Raw genomic sequence first — 15661 nt, 5'->3', positions numbered from 1 at the left:
ATGCTGTGTAAGAAATGAAGGAATCTAGTAATAAAAAGTGATGTCCGCTAAACAAAATCCTCAGATTACTTACCTGAGAATACTTTATGGTGTGGAATCAGGGCCAGCAGCAGCAGGTCATTTTATTTGACTTCTCTTTCATTCATTTACATTTTATTTTCTTAATTTAAATGTTCAGAGAAAATGAGAGTGAATTAAAGAGATTCATAGGGACTGTGAATATAAAACATATGCTTTTCACTGTTATAATGAAAGAGTTTGCCGAGGAAGAAATGTACGTATTCCTTGGACAGGATATTTAGGCAGCAGTAGGTAGAAGCACACATGAAAATACATCTCTATAAACACTTGCTCTTCCAAAAATAATATATTAAAAATTCTTCCTCTGGGTGACAGGAACAAGATCATGATTTCTCTAAAAAGAGACTAGAAAAAGAGATGTTGATACAGCAGGGAAGAGCTACGAAGCAATAATTACAAAACAGTTGATACAACTATAATTGATATAGTTAAAAATACTTTGCCTGTGGGAACTCTGAATAAGCTTGAGATAGACAGATGGCTGTCTCTAAAAAATAAAACCAAAAAGCCAAATCTGTAATTTCTAGATAAGACAAACAGATTTAGATTTTTGATGCATAGCTGAAAAAGTGAACTATATCCAAATGTACAAAAAAACCGGTGTATTGATGCAAAGTGATGTCACAGAGCTCCTCGACGGCAACTCACTGAAAAATTGGCAAAAATCCAGCAGCAAATGTAAATACAGACATTAGCAAAAAAATTTGGCAGAGGTCAAATGGTATTTCTATTTTCTTGTTCCCCAGCCAGTCTTGTCCCATCAACCACCTGCTCTCAAATTCTGCATTTCCTGACCATTGTAATTTCACTGCTGAGTAACGAGTAAGCACTGTCTGCAACCACCTGTACAATTTTTCAATGAAACCCACAGAATTGCTTCCCCCTTTCCACTTCTCTCTCATTCTCCAGGGAATAAGATGAAAAGACACTCCATCACCTGTACTGGCAATGTGACTCTCACAGATACTGTAGCCCAGTAAGCGCTTTGTGCTTCTACACCCAGTATTTCCATCCTCTTCTCCTTTTTGGAGGAAGAGTGTGAGTGTGAAAGAACAGCAAATAAGAGCCCTCCACTGTGATTAGAATCAGCTGTCTTCACTAACAAGCAGCGTCCTTCAGATCAAAGGAATGGAAGTAAATGTTGTCTAGGCTCATTCAGCTTCTTGTAGAGAGCCAAACATCCTCTTGCAGGAGGATCAAAGCCTATGATACTTTGTGTTTTACTGTATCCTAAGAGCTGTCATGGGACATATAAATCAGATACTCTAGGAAGAGAAGATAGCTCAGCAATTCCAGTTCTATGTGGTAGAAAATACTCATCTACAAAAAAAAAAAAAAAAAAAAAAATGCAGTTGGTGTTCCCCTTGTGAAGGGCATTGATCGGGCATCCTTGGGCAGCAGGGGAAGGACAGACCCTTTCCTGACTGCCCTGTCTCAGTGTATTTATTGTTAGACTCTTTCTGTCATGCAATTGCCATGACCATGTTACATCAGTACTTTTATGCGTTTGGAAGAAACACTGTGAAACCTGGATTTACCTTCAGTCAAGATGCCAAATGATTTAGAAAAAAGAACATCAGTGCACATCCATCATCTCTCCAAAGTCTGAAAAATTGTGAACATTTTAAAAATAGATACTTTTATTTTAAAAATAGATACTTACAATGCATAACATTAATCTTTCAAGAGAGAAAAGGACACATTCTCTTTGTGCATTAAGCTGGAATACAGGAAAGAGGCTTCAATCCCTTTTCTTGATGATAAATGTGATATGGTATTTAGGCTATTAGAAAACCTGCTGCTTCATGCATTGAAGCTTTTATGACAAGTGGTGGTTACAGGTGAGCTCGCAAATCTGGCACATGAAACACTGAAAGACCTGCTTTCAGAAGAGCTGCAGAAAGCTCATACTGCCTGAACAAGATGTGACATGAAAGAAGAGTATAGTCATTGCCATCCAGAGCAGCTCACACTGTTCAAGCTGTTAGAGCAGTACATACATGGTTTACAGCATGGCCAAGAGAAAATCACAATGCTGCAGACACAACCCCCAAGCTCTGGGAAAAACAGAGGCACAACAGGGACCAGACTGCTGCCAGCATCTCAGAAAATCTTCTTTATATGAATTCACATTCTTGTGAAGAAAATTTGATGGGAACACTGCAGAAGACCAGTACTGACATGCTTGGGTGACACACATCAGTTAATGTTTGGCATTAGCACAGAAGCAAACTCAAATGCAATAAAGACACAACACCACGTCAGTGTTTCTGTTGTGTCATCAGGCAGACAAGAGGTCTATTTAATTAACATTCGATGTTGATTATTTACTTCCTGTAATATGAAACTCTTGGAATATTTAAGACTTGCCCAGTATGTGTAGTTTGTTACCTGAAGATGAAATTCCTGAGTATGGTTACTCATACGGTTATTTAGATGTGCCAGTAGGTGTGATTTGTGTGCCTGCTGAATTCTCTGCTAGAACAGTACACAGAACTTGGACTACGACAATTAATATTCAAATATGTAACAGGAACTGCACTTCTTTACCATGGGATGTTAATGCAATGCAGAGCCCAGTTATTTATTATGAGTCACAGATGAAGGAAATTCTGCTGAAGGGTTTGTCTGCAGACATAAAATTTAGCCTAATCAGATCCCATGTCACAGAAGTTACTTTAACAATAGGTTACAGCACGAGATGATCAATCAAAAAAACTTGTGTTGTTTTAGGAGAAATTAAATCTTGTTAATGACAAAATATGATCTGCAATGATAACAAAGTCATAGAGCATCAGATGAGGCCTCCATGACCAACAGGGCTCTGGTCTGTAGAGCTAGAATGGCTTGAAGGGTTATTTGGGAAACTCTATGGTACAAAAATATATTTCAGATTGAATGAATAAAACCAAGATATAATGATGTTCATGGCAAAGGACTCCAGATGTGGCTCTCACTTTCACATACACTCTCACAAGCACTAGACAGAGCCCAGGGTTTTGAGAGAAGGGTAACACCAGGAAAGGAGTAGGAACTGGAAAATGTCTGTATAACAATTTAAACTGTATAAAATCATCATCATCATTACTATTATTACTGTTATCACCATTATCACTACTGGCAATTCCTTTCTGGGTAAAATATGACATTTTTTTAGTAGTTCCTTTTTTATCTGCAATACTTATACTCATATTTATGAGCCAATAGTGATTCCAAAATTAATCTATTAAGATTTCTATTTTAAAAATATAAATTCCTGACTTTATATAAAAGCTGTGTTTCCTCTGTCCACAGACAAGCATTTAAACTTAACTAATTGCAGTCTTCTGGGAGAATTGTTTGAATGCTTCTCAGAAATGGTGTCTATGTTTTTCATTAAATTGTCTAAAATCCAGTACTTCCAGGATGCAATTTTTAAATTTAATTTAATTTAATTTTATATATTTCTTCACTTTAATTTACTCAGAAGGAATTCAGAAGAACAAGCAGTAGAGGCACCAGTCATTTTATCCTGCACCAACTCAGCATTACAGAAGTTGAACTTTGCCAGATAACACTTCAGATGGAGAGAGTAATCTTTTCTTAGGAACGTAATTTTTCCAGCAGGACAAGAATCTAACCTTGACATTACAACAAGATTGCAGGTATTAAAGTTTAGAACTACCAGAAAAATAGCAGGCAAACTGTTTTTCAAGCTTATTTCTTGCATGTTGTTAAAGAAACTTTGTTCTTAACTCTGATTGAGGTGTAGATCATAACCACCTCAGAGAATTTCAAGCCTGCCCTGGGCAGACCCACAGAAACAGTGAAATCCTGGATCATAAGTAGCACAACACCTTATTTCATTTTGTGCTACTGCAGCTCTGATTCCTAATGCCTTACACTACAAAGTCAGAACTCTGCTTACTTAAGCCCTTTGGGATAATAGTAAGGCCACTATATTTGATGCAAGAACACTTAATAAAACCAAGAGAGAGTATATTGCTCTTGAAAGACTCGTGTACATAAAAATAGAGAAACTACCCCTCAAGTCATAGATGCAAACAGCATACAGATGATTTTCTTCAGTGAACAATAGAGGGATTGAAATGAACAGAGATAAAAAGTAACTAATGGTCAGTGAGATAACTTGAATTAACAGGTATAAATTCAGATCTTCACTGATACAAAAAGCCCATCAGAAACTGAACACAGGACAGAGGTTTCACCCATCTTTATTTTCATTAGGTGCATGAACAAGGAAAACTAATTGTTGACAGTACTGGAATTGCTACCACAATTATTTGAGAGTCCTTACCACATCTGATTCCACAGATATTAAGTGGCTTTCTGTCAATAAAATGGCTTAACAGCCCAAAACACCTTAATTTAAGATTGCAAATGGATTTTCCCCAAATGCAGTTGTGCAGTGTTACTCACTATCTTGTTATTTCATTAAATTGATACACAGAATATCTACCATTGGGGTCATGCTACACCTCAACTCATTTTAAGGAAAAAAACCCGACAGTGGATGCTTGATTTGGATTAGTATGAAATATTTAATTACAGAGTTCCTAGGAAACCAACAGTGACCAATATGCCCCTCTTATGGCCTGACTGACTTAAAATGTTCATCAAGGCACAGTTGACATGATGGGCCTATGAGGTGATGCACCACTTAAATGCTGCCCTGCTCTCCTCTGGGTAGGAAATTACTAGAAATGGCTCTGACATCACAAGACGCACTATACTATACTGGTACTATATCTCACTTTTCTTTCTGCTGTTTTCAGACAGGAAGATCTCAGAGAATCAACATCTGACCAAGTCACCATCTTAGGATGTGAATTTCTTCTTAATGAAGAAAAGCATGATGCAGGGGAACCATTGGAAGTTTACCTTCAGGAAACCAGAGAACCTAAAAATGTTAGTAGAATTTTGAAAGAAATTATTTTCAGGAGAGCAGGTAGGCATAGTAAGATGTGGCTTGCCAAACATTTTTGAAAGACCTATTCAGCCCTCAGTCAGTGAAAGAGTCCCTGCTTCTGACATAGGGTGAACTCATCGTGGGGCTGAAGGTCACAACAAGGCAGCACTGATAGCTGTTTTGGAGGCTTTATTAATGGCATGGCTTACACAACAAAAAATTTGTGGAAGATACCATGTACTTCCTCATTTGTGAGAACTGCAGTACTTTTCTCATGCCATTTTGCTGTGTACTGCATTGTCTTTCTGATACAGTGTCATCAGATAAGAAAAGAGATTTGTAAAACAGCTGCACCAGCAAGCATCACCCACACCGTGGTAGGAATCTTGCATCTACATTCTGCAGCTAATAGGTATTTAGCTCTAAAGGCTTTTTAGTGTAGTTCCAGTATAGGAAGAGGTGAAATACAGAATAAAGGCCTTAAAACTTAAATTACAAAGACTTCAGAATTCACTTGGAGTATAAACTGCAGCAGCAACAGAGGAACAGTTCAGAGCACAAAGGAGAAATGAAGCAGTCTTATGAGAGAAACTGAAGAAGGCAGATGGCAATTAGGTGTCAGTAAGTTCTAATTAAAAGTGGATGGTTTCCAGACTCAGTTACAAGAAAACTCTTTGAAAACATCTTTTGGAGCAGTAGAAAGAAAAAAGAAACATTAAACCCCTTACAAGGCAGTTGTGTATTACAGAATATTTTGTTTTCACTTCTACTTGGGAAAAGAGCGAAAAAGTTCTATGTGGAATCTGTAGTTCTGTCACATGACTCAGATTTCTGCTGCTATAGGCTTGCAAAACAGATGTGTTCAAACTAGTAGAAAAAAGGCAATAAAGTGGAAATATAAAAGCAGAACTAAAAGATTGTTCTTTGCTTTCTTCCCATGTATTAAAAATAATGAAGTCTTTATAAGTGACATTCCTAAAAATAACGTGCAGTAACAATCTTGGGGAGAAAACACAGATTTCTCACCTGTGAGACACAAAGTTAAAGACTCTTTTTTCCTATTATCCTCAACAAATAATGGCTGTGAAAGCTATTAGGCTCAGAGCATGGTTACTTACTGTCCTCAAAAATCATATCAGTAATGTAACACCAGCTCAGGCTACTACTCCTTCAGCTATGTGAGTTGAACCAAGAGGATCCACATGGATGACTGCAGTTTGTTCCTGGTCTACACACAAAATGTGTCCATCAGGGCTGAGCATGGGTCAGAACTGTGTCCCTGTGCACTGTGACCTCCAGCAGGTCTGGCTGCAGCCCCACACTGAATGTACCTGGGCATGTACATGGCCTCCAGCTCCTCTGTTGTGTGTGCTGGGAGGAACAGAGGGGGACTGACTGAAGACTACCGGAACCTTCTGAAGGCTACCAGCACCTTCCACATGGGGTTGAGGAAGAGAGAACTGAGCAGTTCCCAGCTCTCTGTTGTTCCTGGCAGGCACTTCCGTGCAGCTGGGACAACAAATGGTAAGTACAGAACTGCTGGGCATAGCCTCTGCCCCAGGGCCCACGAGAACAGTCACACAGCTTCTGCTGCTCAATAGGACGCTGGACTGTGATGGAAAAGTCTACCACAAGGACTGCCATAGATGTCACTGAAAGAATCTCAAAGGACACCAAACACTTGTGTTTAGACAGCTGAATTGATGCTGGAGCACACCAGAGTCACAAACACCACTTGCATTTCTGGGATTACTGCATGTTTCAGTGATTCTCCATTGCAATGTGTCAGAGAAAGGCACTTGGGGACACTTTCACTGGCTTTGGTACAGCTGCATAATGTCTGCAAGCACACTTAAGTAATGTACTCAGCCTGCAATGCTGATTGGCACTGTTGTCTTCCATGATCTCCCCTGTCCTCTCCCCCAAGGCTTCTCAGCAGCTCACACAAAGCCACATGCCAAGATGGGCACAAAATAACTTACAACTTATCTTGTGCTTATCTTTAGGATGGCAAAATCCAACTTTACAATAGAATCGAGTTTTGCAGTTACCATAAAATGCTGGGCTAAGGAAGAAAAATATCAGGGGATTGCAGGAGGTTTCACAGTCACACAGGTAGAAATGGAAGAACTTCATGTTCTCTTACTAACAACACTAAAGAAACTTCCTCCCCTGTTCCCAAATAGACCATGTTCACCTCCATATAACTGGGAACAGAGGGAGACAGCAGGCATCTCTGGGGACAGGGAATCTTGAAAAGGGGCCAGAGCTGGAGGCACAGCTCCAAAGGACCTTTTTGAGCTGGGCTTGTTGCTTCTGCTGTTGGGCAATAATGGGAAAGGTGCACTTCCCCCACAGAAACCAACACCTCTCACATCCCAATTCCTGCTCAGACAGCAGCAGTGCCTAAGCTGGTCACACGGCCATGTGCTGTTCCCCATACCAGTCTTCTGTCCTGCTAGAACAGGAAAATAAGTATCACAGGGGTTTATATAAACCCCAGCAGTCTGTGACCTATCCTTGGAACTGACAGCAAGACCCATGTACAGCCAATTCAGCCAGTGTGAACAGAGATTTCTGTTCTCCTGAGTTGTGAGTCAACTAACCCCTGCTAGATACTGCACTTGAATCCACCTCTATCTTCTGTGCCGACCTAATCTAATCAACTCCATCTACTTTTCTGGGATAATGCTTTGTGGGTATGAGAAAGTAGGAATTGAGGACTTGGCACTCTCAAAGCTTGTCTTCATTTGCAATCATTAGTTTAACTTAATACACCTGAATGACTTCATTTGTACTTAGCCTAGCTTTAGGGAGCACTGGCATTCAGGAAGCACCACTCCAGCTACTGGAGTGATTTGATTAGCAGTGCTGAGTGATTAGATTAGCAGAGTGGCTGGACAGACTGTTAATTACTTATTGTCATTCCAGCTGATGTATTCCCCACAGCACCAGCAGCTCAAGCTATGCATTTGCATAGACAAAACTCAATGGTTGGTAATTCACAGCCTTGCCTGCAGCCAGTGCTTCTGTCAGTGCTGCAGCCAGCTTACATGTCAGAGGTCTGTACCAGCTGCAAACTCCGTTGTTAGCCTGGACTGGGATCATTGCATGGTGCTGAAAATGTCAGCAAGAGAAACTGTTGGTTCTTTGTCATCACTCCAGCAGAGACCTATTTCAGATTCTCCGGGTAATGCTGTTTCTTGAGTGATGTTTCTTGGCGTGCAAAAGTGCCTCATTGCAGAATACTATAGTTTTTTGATGCTGTTATAAACAGTAGCATTTTTCACTGTCTCTGAAGTTCTCCTGTGTTCCAATTATGGCAAAAAAATCTTCCTAGGAAATAACCCTAGTTTTAAGTCTGGTGCACCATAGAAGTATGTACTCACATTCTATTTGTGATCATTTCTGTTCAAGGACAAATGAAAATAAAATGAGTAGGAAGTGAAAGTAAGATTTCTCTCTGTGAACCTAGTCCCCTGTGAGGTAGGTACATGTTTAAGGTCATTGGTCACCTCTGCTGCTGAAGGCAAATAAATTCAAAAGGCATTCAAAAAATGGTGCTTTTCCTCCCTTTGGTGACTTCTAGGAAATGCAGCTTTATTGAGTGTTTGATGCTTTGGTAGATAAAGTTCAGTGAGATGAGTCCTACCCTTCCTGCTCTCTGCCAAGAGGAACAGACCTATGCTGCTGCTCCTCTGCCAAGAAATAGCAGACGTTATGTTTCCCCATATGGAGAAGCGCTCTGGATTATTGTGGAATTCCCTTTCTATTAAAAAGCAAACCAAAATAACCTGTTCAGAAATAATCGAAAGATTTTTAGGAATGTGGAAGAGGTGTTTTTTTCCAGGATGCCAGAGACAATTTAATGTTCTGTTAGATTGTTATAAATTGCTTTGTCCCTACAGGTAGTAAAAGCATGTAATGTACAAAGGGAAAACATAAAGTAATGCTCTCAAAATATGAAACTGATAAGGAAAAGCAGTAAAAGAAAGGATAGAGCTGTGATGCTTTGCACTGCTCCTAGCAGTTGATTATTGCACAGTAAAAGCATAAAATCCTGCAATACTGGACCTACACCTCCTCTGCAGTAGGAATTTCACTGTATGAGGTGTGAGGCAATGAAAAATAAGAACCATAATATCCTACTGAGCTTCTGACTCATCTTATTGCACTGAAGTAAAAGCACTTTAGAAAATACAAGCCATCTGTGATGTTAAATGCAATTATCTGATTTGCCTTAATAAATGCTCACAAATCACTGCCAACCACTTCAATTTTTCAACACTATTCTGAGTCATTCATAAGCAGGTAAAGGTCATTGTGCTCAGACCTTATCAACTCTGATCATTATCAAGTTATTATTTTCTGCAATAACACAACTACTTCCCTCCAAATCCAGCACATAAAAGACCTTAAAAGGAGATGCAATTTTTTTTTAGCTCTGTCCTGGTTTCAGCTTCAACCATGACAGCTCTGACATTCAGAGGATTACACTAGATATATTACATCAAAATCAACACAGTATTGGCTATTACTTATAGCTTCTTCCTACTAGCTTCAAGGTAAGTGACAAACATTACTGTTGTTAAAGGTCAGATCCCAAGCTCTGTATTTCAGATTCCTCATGACTGGAGCTTCTTTACATCAGGAATTATCTAGATATGTCCCTCTTCTCTTTGCACAATAATTCTGCCCAAGCATGAAAGGGGTACTGTGATTGTTTTGGCTCTAAGTGCACTACACTTGGGATGTGGCAGCCCCATTGGGCATACACAGATCATGTTCTAGGCAGACTCTGTACAGGTGCAGAAGTCCCACACTGCACAGGTTCATGTATTTCTTGCCAGGGAGACCTAGAAGAGCTACAGTGCTACCTAAAGCTTTATTTCTCAGAAGTCATTTACACCATAACAAAAGCTACAAGAAAAATTCATTCTATGCAAAATCTATGTTGCATAAGTGTAAAAGTTTGCAGCTGGTCATCAAGAAAAGTTGCATGTGTTACCGAAACCTGAGCACACTGAGCACAAATACCAGTGCACACACTAGCCAGTGTCTAATGTTTGAGTGTAGCAGGAGTGTTTTGTGCTCAACCAGTAAAAAACAGTATAGTAGCTCCACTGCAGATCTGGTCCACATTCCTCAAAACAGCAGAGAAGAAAATTGCCATAATCAGCAGGAGACACTGTCCAAGCATACAGAGGTGGAGTCAGGAATGCCAAAGCTCACCTGGGGATGTATCTGCATAAAGGACAACAGGAAGAGCTCTACATCTATGCCAAGAGGAAGACTGGGGAAAAATATGGGTCTGCTACTGAATGGATAACAGGCTGTAGTGACCAAGTACATTAAAAAAGCCTATGTTCTCAATACCTTCTTCACTTCATCTTTATTTGTATGACCAACCTTCAGGAATCACAAGTCCCCTAAGAGCAGTGAGAACTGGCACAAGGAACAAAAACCCTGGGGTGGATGAGGATTAAGTTAGGGAACATTTAAACATATAGGATATATATAAACTCACAGGCCTTGATGGTTTGCACCTGTCAGGTGCTGAGGGAGTTGGCAAACACCAGTGCAATTTGGGAAGATTCCTGATTACTGGAACAGAGCAAATCTGGAAAACTACAGGTCAGTTGATCTTGCTTTGATCTCTGTGAAGGTGACAGAGAAACCAATCTGGGAAACCATTTCCTGTATTTAGGATAGGAATGCCACTGTACTGGAATTCATGGTAAAAAATGGATTTGCACTGGAGAAATCAAGCCTGACTGGACATGCCTGACCTGGCAGCCTCCCATGATGAAATGACTGGCTTTCAATTCTGTGTCCAATAACACTGTCGTAGAAAACCAATGAAGTACAGGCTAGGTAAGTGGTTGGTGAGGTGGATCAAAACTGGCTGATATGCTGAGCTCAAAGGATTGTGACCAGCAGCACAAAGTCCATCTGGAAGCCAGACATTAGTGGTTCTATTACTTCAGGGGTTCATACTGGGGCCGATACACTTGTGCCATTAATGGGATGGTGGGATTATGGAACAGTGGGCACCTTCACCAAGTGTGTTGATAATCTCAAACTGGGAAGAGTGGCTGATACACAGGATGGTTGTGCTGCCATTCAGAGGAGTTTGGACATGCTGTAGTGTGCCCATAGAGGACCATGAAGATGATTAAGTAGTACCATCATCAGGAGTATCTCTTATTCAAGGAGACACTAAGATAGGCCTGTTCAGCTCATAGAAGAAAAGTCTTTGGGGGTACCTCATCAATGTGTATAAATACCCAACGGTGGGGAGTAAAGAACATGGAGACAGATCGTGGAGACAGAACGTGGAGACAGATTCCTCTCAGCCTTGAAAACAACGCAATGGCCACAAACTGAAATACAGAAAATTTCATTTAAATGAAAAAAGAAACTGAGGAGAGATCAAACACTGGAGCAAGTTGCCCAGAAAGGCTGTGCAGTATCCACCCTTGGCAATATTCAAACCAAAACAGACATAACCCTAAGCAACCTGCTCTAGTGCCCCTTCTCTGAGCACAGGTTTAAACTAGATGATCCCTAGAGCTGCCTTTCACTCCAAAGGCTCTGTAATTCAGTACTTGCAGGTTATTTACAGCACTGAATTGTTTTAGTCCACATCAAGTTGCAGCTCAGCAAACAACAGCATGAGTCAGAATTGTTTAAACAAGTTACCCAACTGTTTGCCTACTGGTCACATGGACCTGCTATAGTAGACTGCTTCTCTAGTTCTGCTTAAATACACATCCTCTCTTAGGTATGGTTCTTCCATTTTTTTATAAGGAATGCTTATGTGGTAGGGTTCAGTGATTCACACTCTCCAATCATGAGCAAGTAGGGCACTCAATGTGTTATTTTTCTCTGCAGGAAAGTGACACAAACACTTTTCAGGAGAGCACAAATCTCATTCACTGTTCTCAGATCTCCAGTACAAACTAACTTGTATGAGGCTATCACTGAAATAGCCAAATTCTGCATCAGTGACACTACTCTCACTTGTTCCCATCTCACACCACCCAACTCCTTGTGCTACCACACTGTTCGGGCAGTGACCAGTGAATGAGAGCAGGTAATCCATGGGCGTAGCACTCAACAGGCTTTGTACCAGGTTTAAGAAGAAAGGAAGCCTGTTTGAGATTAATAATAGCAGGAAGGTAATCCACCACTTTAGACAGAAGTGCTAGTCCAGGGCAGCTAAAAGCATTCATGAGATCACAGGATGATTCAGGGTAAAAGGAACCACAAGAGGTCTGTAGCCCAATCTCCTGCTCCAAGCAGGATCAGGTGCAAGATCTGAGCAGCTTGCTTATGACTTTGTGGTAGTGGGGACCTGGGAATCACCAAGGATGGTTGCTGCAAAACTTCTCTAAGCACCAACCTACTCCTATAAATGACTGTCCACCAGGTAAAAAAGGGTTTCCTTCTACACAGCCTGAACCTCTCTTTTTTCAGTCTACACCCAGTTTCTCCCAGCCCATACATGAGTGGAAAAACCTGGCTCAAAAAGCTGCCATGCAAGACAGTCACAGCTGTGTTCTCTGCCTGCAGCTCTACTGCTGCTTTTGGACTGTACAGCAGGGAGAGTTGTCACAAACTTCCTTTGGGAAGAAAATCTGTGGCATGTTTCAACATTTGTATAAAAATTATCTATAGTTTACCATAAAGCAGTGAATGGAATAAGTCATCAAAACATTTGATGATGGCAAAAGTCAGTACCATTCTTTGTACATAAGATATAGGTATTATTGTAAAGTGGAATTAACCTCACACTTATAACAGAAATAACAATTTTATACAGTGCTGTCTGCCTCAGACACGTACTGATCATGTTAACCCATCCCCACTTCCCTTTCCTGATCTTCTATCAAATGAAGTAAATCTCAAAAAATTCTATGAATCTTCTGGGTATTTTAACACTCACATACCACTTTTTCCTTGAAATTGAGAGCAGGGAACATGATTCTTTAAGAACATATTAACTTATTAAAAAAAAAAAAGAAACCTTAAAAAAAACCAAAACAAACCACAACAAAATTAGAGAAAACACCAGATAATGCTACAGTAATGATAAAACACATCTTCCAGACATCTTGTAATTGTTTTTGAGTCTCCTACAAATCCCTAAATACACTTTCTGTAGTATTATGGATTATCATGCAAAATATTTGTAACAATTAGGAAATACAGGTGTGCAATATAAACAATACTCAAAGTATATTTTAGCAACAATATAAACAAAGAATATTAATTATAAAATTAGACTATTACACTAGTAAAACTTGGATTTCATTGCCTTAGTGACAATGAAAATCATATTATATGTATTTTAAACATGTTTATCTATATTTTCCTTGCCTAATAGCTCCCCTGAAGTCATACTCATACCCCAGAACACTGCTTCTGAACATTAGCGCTTACACTTTTACACGTACCATACCTTGGGTCATTTTGTGGTAGTAAGCCTGAATCCACACTAACATAAGAATCTGTTTCCATGGATCAGAGCATGAGATTTATACCAAAAGTCTGTTTCTCCCCTTTTCTCAGGGTATGCTTACATGGGTTTAAAATTTATTTTTTTTAAAAAAAAGCAGCTATGCACCCAGCATTTTCCCCTATGACTTTCATGTATTTGCATGAGTCTCAGCAGGTTTCTTAGGAAATGCCTCTTCCTAGAGAAAAAAAGAGAATGCAGAGAAATTCTACAACATACAACATCCTCCTCTCACTCTAGATCTGGCACCCACTATTCCTCAGGCTGTTTTTTCGGCATGTGGCAGCCTCTGACAAAGGGAGGGAAATTGGAAGGGAATTTTCTGTTGCAGCCTGGGTGGTGGTCCAGATGCCATGACTTTCCAAGAGAAGTGTCCTCGGAAGGACATTCTTGGGTGCCCAGGCACCCCCTGCCCTGCTGAGTGTGATCTCAGCTCAGAGCCCTGAAAAGGGCTGTTGGATGATTGCAGCTCTTCAGACAAACATCTGGGCAACACAAAAGGACAGGAACCTCATGTGATATTCCACAGGATGCCTTTATTCTTAGTCCAGGGATGAGGGGAACTCCAGCTACCATGAAGGGGTCAGAGAAAAAGACTGGACAGCCAGCAGGAAACGGGTTTATACAGAAGCAGTGGGACAAGTAAATTGAGGGTTCGGGGTGGAGCAAAGGGGAAGGACCAATGGGGTACATAGAATTTGCATAAAGTACATAAGATTTGCATGGGCTGCAAGGCATGCTGGGGGTGGGGGGGAACTCTTTTTGTTGCCCCAACAAGGAAGGAACTCATCTAGGTTCTTTTCTTCCAAGGGAGAGGTATGAATTCATTTCTAGTCAGCCCACTGGCCTCCACAATTTTCTACTCACTGCTTCCACACCTGAATTTCCACCTACCTCTTTCACTGTAGTGTCCATGAAACTTTCTTGTTTTTTATTAGCAAACAAGTGCAGCTCCTGGCCTGGAGTGTGTGCTGAGAGTGTGTGGGAACCATCTATAGCCCTTCCCTTTTCTCTTCCAGCCCTCCATACTGGCAGAGGCACTGTAGTGGAAATCCCCCTACTCCTTCTCCATCAGTACATCAGTATCAAATCTGTATAGTCTTACACATGTTCCTCCCACACCTTTTCCCAATCTCAATGTACTTATCATCAATTACCTTTGAAATACAGACCCATTTCCACATAGTCTTTTCCAGGAATACGCAAGGCAATGTAAGAGCCCAGATACTGAAATTTTAGGCAGATGGTGTGGTCCTGTTTCTGTCATACTTGAGTTTGATGACAAACTTTGAATGGTTTTAATCTCACCATCACAGTTTAGGCCCACTCAGCTAAGCAAATCACAGCCAAAAATATTCAGACATGGCTATGCTGCTGTTCACTGCCAGAGATACATGGTGCCTGACTTAGGTCAACAATTTTCAGATGTTTCTTCAACTGTTCCAGAAAACTGCTCCTGTGCATGTAGTTTGGGCACCCAAAATAAAATAATCATGTTTGAAAATCTTGGGTCACAATGATATGGCAGAAGTACCTTGTTAACAAGATCATCAGATGAAGATGAGTGAGAACTTCACTGTTTTACAGAAAAGACTTAGGAGCACAAGGGGTTGCTTAAAGTTTAATGACTATTTCTGTAAGGTGAAAGGGGAATAAAAAGAGAAAAATGATGATGGATGATAGTGTAGTGAACTATACAAGTCTAACCTTTTGTTTAGACTTCAGAACTCCTTCAATAAAGCAATGCTGTTGATGGATGTTCATCAACTGTACTTTCACCTGATGTTTGCTGGCAGAAGTCCTATTTAGAAATAATTAGAATGGCTAAGGAGCCTCTGGTCAGTACTGCCTTTTCATCTGGTGACCTAGGGCAAAGAACACAGCAAACTGACTGTGGCTGTGACAAACCAAGTCTGTTTAAAGGAAATTTGGTACACTTTAAAAAGTTAAGAAGAAGCCTCTCTGGAGTGAGGCAAAGTAAAATGAGAAGCAAGAAAGCAAGGCAGAGAAAACAAGAAATAGCTCTTTCTGAGCAGAGGAAGTCAGTCTTTTTCTACACTGTAATTTAGCAGGGTGTTTTAAGAAAGTTAGCTCACTTTCACCTGATGCTTCTCAAAACAGATTGTACTTTACCATAGATTAACTGAATC

Source organism: Poecile atricapillus, chromosome 2 (genome assembly GCF_030490865.1).
Source record: "Poecile atricapillus isolate bPoeAtr1 chromosome 2, bPoeAtr1.hap1, whole genome shotgun sequence".
Taxonomy (NCBI): Eukaryota; Metazoa; Chordata; class Aves; order Passeriformes; family Paridae; genus Poecile; species Poecile atricapillus.
Note: the sequence above shows the minus strand (reverse complement) of the source record.